The 15,572-nt window shown below is 38.0% G+C and overlaps 1 pseudogene; it reads right to left on the bottom strand.

Annotated features, from left to right (window-relative positions):
- Positions 1-14,101: 14,101 nt before the first annotated feature.
- Positions 14,102-15,250, bottom strand: LOC100065897 (leucine-rich repeat-containing protein 59 pseudogene; annotated as a pseudogene).
- Between the last annotated feature and the right edge of the window lie 322 nt (positions 15,251-15,572).

Genomic DNA, 15,572 nt, shown 5'->3' on the forward strand with positions numbered 1-15,572 from the left:
AATCTTTTTTTTTTTTATGTCAGAGTACACCACCCCTGCACTATGGACCAAATGCACTGTAGAGTTAACCCTTCTTCCATTCGCTTCTGTCCAGCTCCTCACTCCGTGTCTATTTCCAGCTCATACACATTCCATTGGGCCCATTCCACTCCTGGGCACTCCGGGATCTGAATACTGGCACCAGCCTGCTTTGGTTAACTTCCTAACTATGACTAAGCTTCATAACTTCCCCATCTTAAGGAATAATTCAGAAACTTGCAAGTAAAATTTTTATCTTCTTGTTCCAGGCTTTTCTTCCATTCAAACAGGTCTATGACCTCTATTTTCCTTCGGTTTGGAATGTAAATTACTTTCCCTTGCATAGTTGCTATTTTAATGAAAAAGAAGGCTGACTATATAAGAAAAAAACCTAACCCTTTGAATGCCTGGTGATTACATCCATACTGTTGACTCATATCTATCATATTTCTGGGTCTGAGATAAAGATGAGCTCACATCTGCCAGGCCAAGAGAAATCACGCCAAATCGTTTATATCTTTCTTCCATAGTAAAGAGAAGTTGTTTTTTGAAAAAATTAGATAATTTAGGTGAAAATGACAGCTTTTAGAATAATTTTTTGATGACAGTAAAATAAAAGACACTACATAAAATTAAATATTAAAAATATATGCTTCTTAGAAGAAAGCATACGATAATATAGTTTTCTCTACCAGTTCATATACAGGTATGCTGATTTAATAATAATTTCATTTGTATTGTGTTAGATGTTACTCCAGTCATAGTATTTCAGTGTTTTTGTGTTTAAATCAAAATGGCAAATGATCATGTATCTCCCTAATTACCTTTAACTTGGTCTACATGCAGATATCAAGACTATGGCTTTTGTTTGATTTGCATGTTGGCTGTTTTCTCACGTCTAACAAACTGAAAAACAGCACTCATGTTATATGTAAAATGATAATCCAGCTTAGCAAATGGCATTATAGTGTAATTACAAATGTAGGCTCTGTAGTCCAAGAAGACAGGGTCTCTATCTTGCCTGCACATGTGCTGGCTACCTGACCTTGGGCCAGTAACAACTTCTATAATTTCCTGGAAAATGGCAATGACAATAATAGTAAACTGTGAAGATTTGATGTGTGGAGAAGATTACTTGAGATTAAATGAGAGTGCTCATCACATAGGAAGTCCATAATAAGGGAATCTCTTTACTTTCATTGAGTACAATGCCTTGCCTGAATTATCCCAGTCTGCCTTAGGAAAAATTAAAATATATACACTTTATCCATTCCTTCTCACTTTATTTTTACTTCTTATTAGGGCATGCATTAAAAAAAAAAAAAAAGGAAAGGAAACTCATTTTGAGCTTATCTTTAATGTTACCTTTTCTTCTCAAAAATAAATCTAATAAGAGAAATTGGTAACGAAGAGGAAGACACGGAGATATCATAGTTTCCCTGAGTACTGGATCCAGCACAGCTTCAAAGCATATTTCATCAACATGACTGACGATCTTTTGGAATTATAGAGAATACAGAAGAAGGTACAGTGGTTTATTCTTGGTCTTGATCATTTTAATATTATATGAAAACCTCTTAATATTTAGTGTCTAATATATAACATTTGGGGAGAAATGTTATACATAAGATTTCATTAATAAAGTCTTGTGGGAAAAAAAAGACCTTAATTTTGATAATGCCAAGTCTATAATCTAAAATGGAAGCTACATCAATCAAACCTAGGACAATTCTGAAACCACAGGTAAAAATCATATTAAGCTATGGAATTTTTTTTAATGTGAACATTAACTTTTTAATAATAATATTAAAACCTACAGTGACCTCCCTAATCTTGATAATTTTTAAGATGTTTAAAGCATCACTGCAGATAGTTGAATTTTAGAAGACATATTTTTCTGAAAAATCAATTACAAAAGATGTATACCCCATCAACATTTATCATCAGAGAGAACCTATGTCATAGAACATGTATGAGAAAGAAAGCAAAAGTGAAAGATAGAGCCAGAGATGCAGAGAGATCAAACAAATCTGGCACTGCATTCAAATGAAAGAAGATAATGTGAGGAAGCATTTCAATATTTTGGCCTGTAGAGCCGCCAGTGTGCAACAATCTCTCCAACCGTTGAGGGTCAGAGCGTATCAGCCCAAGCATCCATGTCAGGTTTTATTGCCAGATTCATCTCTCCAGCAGAATTTGATGGATCAAAGGCAGTGAGCAGGAGATAAACTTCCCAGCATAAGTTGAAATACACTTTGTTACTCATCAATTGTTCTGCATAATGATCCTCCAACGGAGCTCAACATGCAGCTTAAGACACCATAACCTAACACTGGTGTGTTTTAGTGTTTAGTAAGACCTAGCGCCCAGAATTTATGGTCAGACACATCTGGGTTTAACTCCCTGCTACAATTTATGAGCTGTTTTTAAAAATCTGCCTATGCATGTTTGAGAAAGTTGCTTAACCTTTATTAAACTAATTGTTCCTTAATTGTAAAATGGAAGTAAGCTTCATGCAGTGCATGTGAGAATTTAATTTAGATCACGTCTCAGAGGAAATGTCTGCTTCTTCCATGATGAAGCACATTTAAGCAACACAGACTGAGGTATCCACAAATGGGCATAAGCGTCTGCATTCAGGGTTATTATTTTGGGATTTATATTATTTGTGAAATCTTTAAAATATTACTTTATGGAACCTATGTTATAGGAGAAAGGGCTGTATCAAAACTAAAATTTGGTATCCATATCGATTTAAATATGGAACGATGGATGGACTCCAAATTAGACTAGTTAGCTATTTTATGTTTCACAACTGTAGTACAAATGTCACCTTGCCTAATTCTGGCTGGAAGGAGGATTGAAGAGACTGTGGAGTTTAATCAGTTAAATTTCTGGCAAAAAATTAGTCCACAGTTGTGCCTTCCCAGTGGTGATAATATCAAGAAAAATGTTATACACTTCACATAATGAAGTGATGCTTTACAGAAAGATATTTGAAACAAATTTAAAACAGTCAGAAACAATTGCTTCTGGTGCCATAAGGAAGTACAGATCTCTTCAAAATACCTCTTTAACAAATCCTTCTTAAAATAAATCAGATCTTTTAAAAAAGTATTTTAAATCTTACTCGTCATCTAAAGCTCTACCTCCATCCTGTACACGCCTTCTCTGGAAATAACCACCGTTCTCAAGTTGATATATATCATTACAGAATGAGTTTTCGTATTTTTATTGAAGATATAGGTATCTATGAGCAATATCATTTATTTTTGAATAAAAGTTACAAAATATTAGTTAATTATATAGAAACAAGTAAGAAAATTAGATTTTTGCCACCCAAAGGTTTACGCAGTTTTAGAAAAATTATTTCTAGATAATAAATTTTTTGCTATTATGTATTTTGTCTTTTAAAAAACTTCATTTTCTAACAACTTCTTCTCATTTTAGGAAATATAATTGAATTTAAGTATAGATCTTTCACCCCTCAAACTTTTTGAGTTTCTTCATTAGGTAGTGAAGTGTGGCAGTATATCTTCTTCAATTATTTATCTAAGCTTTTTCTTTTTTAGTCACATATTTTATTTATTTCTCTTGAATTATTTCACTGACTACCTCCAGCACAATGCTGAAAAAAATTGCACTAGCAAGAATTTCTGCCATGTTACAAAATTAAATCAATTGCTTCTAACATCAATCTCTTCTACTAAGTATGATGTTGACAGCACTATAGAAATAGAAATACAGAGAATGGTTGAAGGGGGAGAGAGAGATTTACTTTGACAAGTTAAGGATCTTGAGCCTTACATTATATTTTATTAAAAGTTTTCCTTTCATTTTATCCACCACAAATGAGGTTTGAATATTATCAACTGTTCTTTGCAACTATCGAATCATTCCTGTCAAAGTCATTATCCTTTAATATTAAGATTTATATTAATAAATTTTCTATTGCTTACAAGTAAATCTAGTCATGTACGTTTTTTTTTGAGATATTCCTGAATTTTGTCAATACGTTTATAGGATTTCGCATTTACAGTCATGTATCGCCTAACGACGAGGATATGAGAAATGGGTTGTTAGGCGATTTTGTTGTTGTGTGAAAATCACAGAGTGTACTTACACAAACCTAGGTGGGATATCCAACTACACACCTAGGCTATATGGTCCCCATCTTATAGAACCACCATGGTATATGGGATCCATCCTTTCCCAAAACGTTGTTATGCAGCTCATGACTGCATATCCAGAGTGATATTAACCTATAATTTTTCCTTCACAGTTTGATCTCTTTCTTGTTTCAAAGTTATATTACACTCAATAAATGGCTTCGTGAATTTTCTGCTTTGTTACCTAGAGAGCTAATAGAAGTTTGGGCTCCTATTTTTCTTGATATGAAATTGCCTGTAAAAACATCTATGCTTGGAATTTCAGGTAGAGAAGATTTTAACCCAGGAATGCCTTTACCAATTTTTAAATTTCTTTTTAAAACTGGATTCCTAGGTTATATTGTCAAGGAAATTAGTCTTTTCATCTAATCTTTCAAGCTTAATGACAAAGTTATTTACTGAATTCACTTGTAATGTTTAGTCTTAGTTCCTTTTTAAAAATTCTCTTTGTTTGAGACTTTTCTTTTCTCCTAATTAATATTGAATTTAATTTGTTTATATTATTAGTCTTTCAAAGAGCCACCTTTGAATTTGATGATCTTGTCTATTTGATGCTTTTGCCTTTTTGATAATTTTTTTCTGTAATATTAATTTCCATTATTATCTTTTTTCTTTTTGGATATTCCTTTCTTTAAGTTCATCCAAGATTTGCTCTTTCTAACTTCTTGAGTTGACATCTTTTAAAGAAATCCAAAATGCAAATAGGAAAAGACTGCATCAGCTACCTTCATTATGAAACAAGAACTAACATCCTACGGTTAGCAAATGCACAACAAAGCATTTTTTCCTCGTGTCATTGCCAATGCACAGAAACTCATTTGGAATTTTTTAGCTCATGAGGTTAAATGTAGTGTGCATTTTCTCATTTGGAGTTTTGTGACGTGTGAGATTAAATGTACTGGATAGTTTATTAACCAAGTTTTCATCATATTTTACAAACTTAATATACAGTTTTGTAAAATCTGTTTTTTAGTGTTTTTGTTAATGCAGAAAACGTGTCTCTGTATTTCCCCAAATTGGTAGTCTTCATGAGTTATTGTAGTTATTCTATATAGCTATAAATTTTAAAAACTCTTTGAAATATGAGATTGAAAGTTGGTATGATTCTTCCAAGGTCACTGAAGAAGTTTCATTTGAATATAAGTAAAGTCTAATACATCTGGAAAATATTGTTTAACCCAATAATCAAGGTTCCAAATATTGTAGATCAAGTTTTTAAAACCCAAACAGAGAAAAAATTATATATGGAAAAAAATGAGCAAAAAATTATGGAAAAACAGAAAATAATCTATGGAGAAATGAACAAATTTCGAAAACTCTGTACACTTCAGAGATTCCTAATATGTATTAGTATATCAAAAGCTTTGAGAATTCCTTTTGTAGGTTGAATAAAATAATAAAATCATATAAAACTCTTGTTCGTCTTTGTTTAACCCAATTTTTTCCAAATATATTTGATCATAGAACAACTTTTCTGAGAAATATCTCAAAAAAGTGTTTGCTAAAACACAGAGGCTGCATGGAACATAGTTTGGGAAGCACTGGGCTAAATCGGTGATGGTGGCTCTTCCTTGCTCTCACTCTTCCTGTGATCTCTAAGATGACCAAATATGTAACACGCTCCATTCCCACTGGATATTTGAACAAATTGAGGAATAAGACAAATGAGTACACTAACTGTATCCTAGAACTCATCGGACGCGTCTTCCAAACTACAATAGTGCTGCCACGGTTCTCACCATGTGGAGAAAACTAGCCTGGGAAGAAAAGTGAAGACCACAGCTTTCTGTGACAGGTGGGTTTCCAAAGCGTTTAGAAGGCTGCAGCTGAGCCACATTCTCCCAGTGACTCTTCCAAAATATGCCTTCCAGATAAATACTCCACCTTACCAGAGGTGGATTGAGGAAATGGATGGAGAAAGACCATGTGTTGTACAAACTGTGCTATCTTAAATAAGGAAGGAAATATCAGAAGTGAGGAAGAAGGATCTCTTAATATTCCACACCTTTAGTTCCTTAACCTATTGGGCTAATCCTTACTCCTATATCAGCCTGGAGTGTACTCGGGCCCCTTAAGAGAGGGAATCCACATTACATCCTTAACTGGGGTCACTGCTTCCTTGGGGACCTTCCTGTTTCCACATTTGCCTATTTAGCTATTGACCTGCAAACTTCAGAAATGACTCAGAATAGCACGTTAAATCCAGAGCCATTCTTTAGGCAAGAATGAAAAATGTTTTGTTATTCTATTTTCCATCCCAAATTACATCCAACTATATTCACTGATATATCAGAGTCCCTTCAATTATGTTAAATGACAATGCTCCAAACACAAAATGCATAAACACATTCATTTCTTCTCAAAGAGTGGCATTGTAGACACGGCAACAATAGACAGATTTTATTTGAGACAGCTTTTGTTCCTGTGGTAGGCTAAATAATGACACACAAAGATGTCCACGTCTCTAGACCTATGACTAGGTCACAATACAAAAGAGACTTTGTAGATTTGATTAAGTCGAGAGTCTTGAGATAGGGAGATTATCCTGGATTATCCAGGTGGATCCAAGCTAATCACAAGGGTCTTTATAAGAAGGAGGCAGGAGATTCAAAGTAGATCAGAGATGTGATGATGGAAGCAGAGTTTGCAGTGATACACTCTGAAGATGAAGGAAGAGTCCATGAGTCAAGAAATGCAGGCAGCCTCTAGAAGCTGGAAAAGGCAAGGAAACAGATTCTGCCCTAGAGACTCCACAAAGAATGCAACCAACACCTTGATTTTAGCCCATAAGATTCATTTCAGACTTCTGACTCCAAAACTATAACGTAGTAAATTTGTTTTGTTTTAAGCAACTAAATGTGTGGCAATTTGTTACAGCAGCAATGGAAAACAAACACACTCTTGATACAGTGTATTCAAATAACCTCCTGTGAGCTATGGGTATGTGATTTTCTGTCTGCACTGAAGATGAGCAATAATATGGCCGCTAAAGCACTCTGAGAAAAACATTTTAAGTATGTGCCCTCAAAAATGTCTGTGATTGTCTCTTATTAGGGAATTGTTTAAAATAAATTCTATGCCTCCTGGGGTAGGCTTTCTCCTTATCTTACATTTGCTTCAGCTGCAAAATGACCCTCAATAGATTTCTGAATGAAAGCGGCTATGATACTTATGAAATCTGTGTCTTTATGGACACCATGAGAGCCAATGAGCTTGCTGCATACTCTGTAGTTCATGCTTTTTTTACTCTCTTTTGAATTCCTCAAATTTCCCCAGCATGTTCCCTCAGGAAGCAGGCAATACCTGCACCATCACGCTAACTATTCCCTTGAATTCAAGGTTGGTCTCTCCAAAGTTTCCTCCCCAGACTTAACTGCAGGACAGAAGTTGGGGCACCTAATTTTGCACAGCCAGGCTAGGCTTGGACCTAACAAAAGAAAGCTAGAACCTCACAGTTGTTTTGCAGTGAACGGAAACACAGCTCCCGGCGGTTTAGGTACTCCACTCATAGACCTATCTAAGGAACTCATTAAAAGCCCCCTCCTGTTTATCTTAAAATGTTTCCCCTTTAGTCTCAGGCTAAGTCAATGGTTCTCAGAAAATCTGTGTACATCTCAAGCTGGCACCTAAAGCACAGACAGCTGGAAATCTTGTTGTGACTCTCACCTCTACTCCTTCTTTACATTAGACAGATTGGGTATCCTTCAACTTTTGCTGTCAAGGGGTGAGATGAGGGATCCTATTCTTGTTTTATGAGGATGAACGTCCCTATAGAAATAGCCATGGATCTGTGAACAGAGGCAATATAAGCACAACCACCCACCAAGATTAAATATGGTGTGGCCATCTTAAACCTCACAACTATAATATCCCACCTAGCCTATGATTGGTATTGACAAGCTGCTAAGATCAAAGTTTGGTTTTCTCAGAAAACAACTAAATCTTGGGGGCTTTGAGAGAGATGATACATACCACCTGTATTACCCTTTCAATTTCTGAACCAAGAGAGAAAAAGAAAAACTGCTATACTATAAGGGCTAAAATAGCACCTTTATTGCTGATCAAATCTAGTTTGGGAGACAGAGCTTCATATGAGATTGAAATGGGCTGAGACTTGAGCCCAGAAATGGATAATCCAGTCACAGCAGAGTTGGCTTCATGCAGAAGTCTGGACCCCAGGGAAGAAGAGAAAGTGTGCTTTCTGCAGCTGACTGCTCCCCCCCCCCCCCCCAAAAAGGAAAGATAGTACCAAGCCAAGCATGCATGGATTACTCTTCTCGAATTCACCACCTACCTTGTCACTCCTCCCCAGGCCCCAGGGATAGAGTGAGTGGGAGGACAAAGCAGCAGTGTGATACTAATATGAATTCCATTGGAAAAACTTATCAGCAGAGTTGGAGAAGCATTCCTCTTCACAGTTGCTGAAAATATAATGGTAGGACAGCATTATCTATGTCTGCCACCATGCTATTCATCTGTGATATATCTGGTAATTTTTATTAGTTAGTCATTCTGCGACATGGTCCAAATAAATATTTTTTGGGTTATTTTAATGGTGTTTCTAAAAATGAAGCCCCAAACCAGTAGCTTTCAATCCATTATGTGTAAAGTATAGAGATAGCCATAAACTTGAAACCATAAGTGTTTTATGAAGGACTAAAGAATACAGAAGTGAGAATCTGCAAATCTCCTGCTAAATTTTATCCCTCCAAGCAACCACTGTTCTGTAACAGTTGAGGTTTTTTTTAAATTGAGGTATACTTGACATATAACATTATATTAGTTTCAGGTGTACAACATCATAATTCGATATTTGTGTATATTGCAAAATGGTCACCACAAGAAGTTTAGTTGGTATCCATCCCCATACATAGTTACAAAAAGTTTATTTTCTTTTGATAAAAGCTTATGATCTACTCCCTTGGCTATTTTCAAATATGAAATACAGTATTATTAATTTTAGTCAACATGCTGTACATTACATCCCCAGTACTTATTCATTTTATAACTGGATGTTTGTACCGTTTTATCCCTTCTCTCATTTCACCCACCCCTCATTTCCTACCTCGGGCACCCACCAATCTGGTATCTGTATCCATGAGCTTGGTTTTTTTTTCAGATTCTACGTATAAGTGAGGTCGTACAGTGTTTGTCTTTCTCTGTCTGACTTATTTCACTTAGCATAATGCCCTCAAAGTCCATGTTGTCACAAATGGTAAGATTTTAATGGCTGAATTATATTCTATTGTATATATACGCACACCACATTTTCTTTATCCATTCATCTATCGGTGGACACTTAGCTTGTTTTCATATTGGCTATTGTAAATAATACTGCAAGGAACATGGGGTGCATTGTCTTTTTGAGTTAGTGTTTTTGTTTTCTTCAGATAAATACCAAGAAGTGAAATTGCTGAATCGTATGGTAGTTCTATTTTTAATTTTTTGAGGAACCTCCATACTGTTTTCTGTAGTGACTGCACCAATTTACATTTCCACCAACAGTGCGCAAGTTTTCCATTTTCTCCACATCCTCGCCAATACTTGCTATTTCTTGTCTTTCTGATAGTAGCCATTCTAACAGATCTGAGATGATATCTCACTGTAGTTTTGATTTGCGTTTCCTTGATGATTAATTATGTTGAGCATTTTTCATATGCCTGTTAGCTATCTGTATGTCTTCTTTGGAAAAATGTCTACTCAGATCCTCTGAACTTTTTTAAATTGATTGGATTTTCGCTATTAAATTGCATGAGTTCCTAATATATTTTGGATATGAGCACTTATCAGATATATGACTGGCAAATGTTTTCTCCCATTCAGTAGGTTGCTTTTTCATTTTGTTGATTGTCTCCTTTGCTGTACATTCAAGTCATTAATCCATTTTGAGCTAGTTTTTGTGTATGGTATAAGATAGTGGTCCAGTTTCATTCTTTTGCATGTGGCTGTCCTGTGACAGTTAAATTTTGAAATCATAATGACTGGCATTTGAGCCCCAACCCCATCAATTGTTTGCTGTGTGACATTTGAAAAGTTATATAGCCTCTCCGTGCCTTAGCTTCCCAAATGTTAAAAGACAATAATACCTCATAGAGTCATTGTGAGGATACCATGTTATAACAGTCAGCATCTGAACCCAACAAGGTCCTCATAAATGACATTTATTTCATTTCTCTGCCATTAATAACCTTTTAGTAAGTGCAAACACATAGCAGCTCACACCTGCACCCACTGCTCATAATCGGAGTTCATGCTCTACACTACAAAGACCACTTAGTTCACTCCACAATGTCCTAAAGACCACACGCAAAATCGGTGAAGTGAAGAGATTTAATCCTATGATTTTACAACCTCTTCTATTGCACCATCTAAGAATACCTTTACTGCCCCTTCTACATAACCTCCGAAGTCTCTATCTCACTGATCACCAAATGGAGTGAATCTCTTTCCAGAATAAGGATGTTATGGCTAGTTTGCATCAACCAACCTTTAAGGGAAACTCCCAGGAAGATAGCAAATAGTAACAAGAGCACCATAGTCCCTGTTTGCTCTGCAAACCTGCTTTAAGGCCTCAGGGTACATATTTCAAAGACTCAAAAGCAGTTCTAGTCAAGAATGCACTGAGGGTGATCTTCTAGTTAAAACAAATGTGAACATCTCAAACCAGTGGCTGTTATAAAGATACTCTATAACGAGTAACTTGAAACGAAGATACACTGTGACATCTAAGAGTTTTGTCTATATTCCTATGTCTTTACCAACTGTTTATGTCTCAGTACTTTTCTTTTCTCACTTGCTTGGTTAAATGAAAGAACCAAAAACAAAGAAAAAAGTCGTTTATCTCCTATTTACACTTTTTCATTCATTTCTTCCATCTGCTTCTCTGCTCTTACACCTAGTGATTTGTCCTTTTCCGACTTCATATTAAATTTGGCAGCAAATCCTATATTTTAACGTCACAAAACCCCTCTATCTTTGGTTGTCTCCAAGGATCCAAGATTTTATCTCGCAACTTGTCTCCAGTTCTGTAGTGGTCAAGAGCTGGATTTTGGCCTCAGGCAGATGTGGGCTTGAGTCCCAGCTGTGCTCTCAACCTATGGAGTCATCGATTTTCTCATCCTTAAAATGGGGATCATGACTCTCACAGGGATTGCTGTGAGATTTAACAAGATAATAAATGTAAAGTTCTTATTACTGTCTGTGGTACACGGTCACTGCTCAATACGTGTTGCCTGTTTTAATTTGTTAAAAAATATACGTATAAAGTCTAACTTAATTATAATGGGCTAGATTTTATGAATGTCAAAATAGTTTAGATATGAAATATTATCAAAATATCATTGTTAGGAGAGACAGTGTATCATGAGAGTAGGTAGAGACTTTGGTACCAGACTTCCAGGACTGAATCCTCCATCTATCCTGACTAGCTGGGAGACCTTGTTAAGTTAGTTAGCCTCTCTGTGTACCAGTTGCTGATCTGTACAAAAGAGTATTTATATTAAGCAATTCATAGGTTTATTGTAAGAATGCAACTTAGAAAAGTACTTGGCAGATAATAAGCATTTAATAAGCATTTCCAAATCATACATTTCATGGAAAAAATTATGTGAATATTTGTCATTATAAAATTGAAAACAATCTTTACGTATATTTTCTAATTTAGAATTACATATAAAATTCAGCAAATACCACATTTCTAAACTTGAACACTGTAATAATATGTTTTTAAGGAATTTCAGCATATCTCAGAGTTCAGGAGATTATAAATGATAGATGATATCACATTTGGAAGCTGTCATTAAAATAATACTTGTAATATCTACAATTACACTTTAAATTGCTTTCTCTCCTCAAGAGAGTGCTATATAAAGGTTAAGAGAAAATATTCCAGGATTTATTATGCACTTCTACAAAACATTTTCTCTCTTTAGAGTTAAAATAGCAATTCCACTCCATAATGTCCTCTATTTAATATTTGGTTTATGTGTATAAAGATATAAAAAGAGTTTTCATGATATGTCACTGGAGTTTAGTATTTTAAATTTACAGTCAGGCAAAATCTCCAGATGGATGAGGGGAAACAACATGATCTCTAATTTGTTAAGAACTCCAACAACTTCACCAACGTGCACACACACACACACACACACACACACACACAAAACATGCTGTTTCATTTTGCATTTGTAGTTGGATTGAGAGAGATTAAGAAGTATAGAACAATACTGTCCAAGAGAAATAAATGTGAGCCACAAATGCAAATCATGTTTTTTAATTTTTTAAGTCATATTAAATAAGCAAAAAGAAATATGTGAAATTCGTTCTAATATTCTTTTGTAACCCAATGCAAAATATCATTTTAACATTTAATCAAATTATTTATTTTTTCAGACACATATTTAATAATTGCAGAAATCCAAAAGAACCACAGCATCAAATCTCAAAACCATGAGTGAACTGCCCTCACTTGTGTGGATTGTGTGGATTGGTGAACAGGCTGGGTGTGCTCCAGCCTTCCTCTCACCCACTGGAGCTGCCTTGACCAGCCAAGGAGCAGGGGTGTGATCACTATGCTGACTTCTGTATTCTCTATCTCATTTTATGTACTCCGGGTTTAGATTCAATAAAGCATTTGTACCAATGACTCTGGAGCTTGGAGGACGTCTAGGAATGTGTAGCGATTCTGAGTAAGGTGTGGGCCTACACAGCAGAGCTATCCTTGGGGGAGGAGAGCACAAGTCATTCCTTCCAGTATCAAGACAGTCATGAGTGGCAATCTTATCCAAATGGGTCACTAGGGCTAAAAAGATGGACCCCGACCTTTGTCTCTGAACCGTGACAGGTTCCTGCTCTCTCCGAGGGGAGGAAAGGAGCTTGCAATTGGGAGTTTTTAGTGAATGAGCACCACGACATGGCCATTTCTGATCCTTTCATCCAGCTGCTGTGAAAAGATGAGGCAGAGGAGGCCACAGAGTAAGAAAAGGCTTAATCTGGCAGACAAGAGAATGGACGGTCCTGCCCTTTTCTGTGCTGGTCATTAGTGAACACCTTGCTCTTAACTTCATGGTGCCGCTGGTTCCCCTTCATTGTACAGATGTAGTTATAGGTCAAGAATCAAACAATTCTAAACCTAGTTCCCATGAAGCTTGAGTTTTCAGGTTGCCTTTGAGGTATTTAGTCACACTAACTAACAGATGGTCATTAACAGAACTGTCACAGACAGCGTGCTTTCAAGGGTCTGCCTTCCTGGTTATCGGCAATTGGGGAGTTAATGCTCTAAGATTGAGGCAAGGAATCTGGACCATCCCCATTTTATGGAAGCCACAAGGTGGGGGAGGTCTCCACAGGAGCTGCCCAAGACCCTCATGGCAATGAGGTTTCCATTTGTGGCTCATAAATCTGTCTACCATGGGAGATTCTATACTCTGGCTGAGAGATCCTCAATTCTGGTGTGAGTTCTGTCCTCTCAGGACATTAGAAAGCAGGCAAAATGATGGAAAAGAAAGGATACTGGAGTTCTGCTTCAAACTAGCTGGGAGACTGTAGGGAAGTCATGGAAGGTCTCAGTTTTCCCGTCTGCAGGTGTTATATTATTCTGGATGATCCTGAAGTCCCTTTCACGGCCTGAGAGTGTGTCTGGTCACTAAAATGTCTGAATGCCTGAAGTCCTTAAGAAAACAGGTATACCCTCCCCCCTAATTTAGGTTAGATTTGCTGAGTGTGGCAAAACTCTAGTCCCCAAAAACACACGGCCTCCTGATCTGCCCTGGCTACCCAGGGAGGAATGAAAGAGGGTTTGTGATAAAAAAGGTATAAGTGTAGTGACAGTTGACCATTTAGTAGAAATGCCTTTCTTTACACAGCTTTGTATAACAACTAGAAAAGGCTATGTTCTTTCCTCTCCCGACCCCCCCAGACTGTTCCTTTAGGCATGCAGGTAACTGTCCCCACCTCCCATTTTTCCTCCTTAAACCAGGGAACCCTGACTAAGGAACAAAGAAGTCCTACGAAGAGGAGGTCTCAAGTACCAATCAGCAGCCATTTGATGATGGCAGGCAGGTCTGACGCTAAAAAGAGGTTGTTTTCCAGCAGAACCCAATTCCATAGGAATCCAAGCTCCAAGGCTGGGAGGCAGCCGGTGTTGAGGACAAGCTCACTGCTGAGAATCGGTCGGCAGGACCCACTGGAGGATGTCTTGGCTGCGCAGACCCCGGACCGCACTGTCGTAGATGGTGTTCACGCTGGTGCAGAGGGGCTGCTGCTGCAGCTCTGTCACCCGACAAGCAACCAGCCCACCGGCCACGCACAGCAGCAGCAGCTTCAGCACAGCCCAGGACCGGGTGTGTTTCCGGGGTGGTGGCTTCCGCGGGCGAGAGCCAGACTTAGATTTCGTGGCCTGATTTGTTTCCTTCTTAGGTTTCTTCTCCCGCTCCCTCTTGGCTGCCTTGAAGGCATCATACTCTTTTCTCCGGTGCTCCTTCTCTTCTGCCTTCTCCCGCTTCCCTAGTTCCCGCTCCTGAGCTTCCTTAGCTCCCTGCCTGGCCTCCCGCTTCCTCTCATTCTCTCGTTCTACTTCTAGTCGCCGCAGCCTCTCTCGCTCCTGATTCGCCTGCAAGGCCTTCATGTGCTGTCACGCCTTGCTGGCACACTGCTTACACTGCTTCTCATCCAAGCAATCGTCTGCCACTTTGGCCAGGACAGGATCCAGGGGGTTATCCTTCAGGTCCAGCCAACTTCAGGCTCTTGAGCTGAGCAAATCTGACAGACAGGGTGAGCAGCCTGTTGAGGAGAGCCAGGTGCTGGAGGTTGACCAGACGGCCGAAGTCGGCCCACAGTTGCTGCAGTTTGTTCTTACTGAGGTCCAGCTTCACAAGGTGCCTGAGGCCACAGAAATCCGACGGTAGAGTAATCACTTTATTGCAGGACAGATCCAGTAGGGTGGCCTTTGGGAAGGCGGCAAGCTCCTTGACGGGGACCTCATTCGGGTCGCTGAGGCTCAGGTCCAGGTCGTTGCCGTCCAGCTTGTCGCGGAGGTTCCCGTCCTTGCTACCAGACTTGGTCATGGTGACGCCGGCTGAGCGAGTCCCAGCTCCGGGGCTCCGACGGGCAGGAGAAAGGGGCTGAGAAGCCCTCCAAATAACCATAACCTCTTCTGCTTCAGTCTCTACTCCCTCTGTGGCTCAGAAGGAAATTCCATGGCCGTTTTCAAGTTGCTCTCCCAACTCTCATCATACCTTCTATCTGTGAAAAAGATCTCTAGTGCTAAAACTGGAAAAAAAAATACGTATCTGAGAAAGGCCAAATCTGATATATTTAAAGAGGGTGCAATATCCAACAGAATATATAAAATACATATAAGACTTATCAGGTAACTTTCAGGAACGC

The sequence above is a fragment of the Equus caballus genome, chromosome 10 (genome assembly GCF_041296265.1).
Source record: "Equus caballus isolate H_3958 breed thoroughbred chromosome 10, TB-T2T, whole genome shotgun sequence".
Taxonomy (NCBI): domain Eukaryota; kingdom Metazoa; phylum Chordata; class Mammalia; order Perissodactyla; family Equidae; genus Equus; species Equus caballus.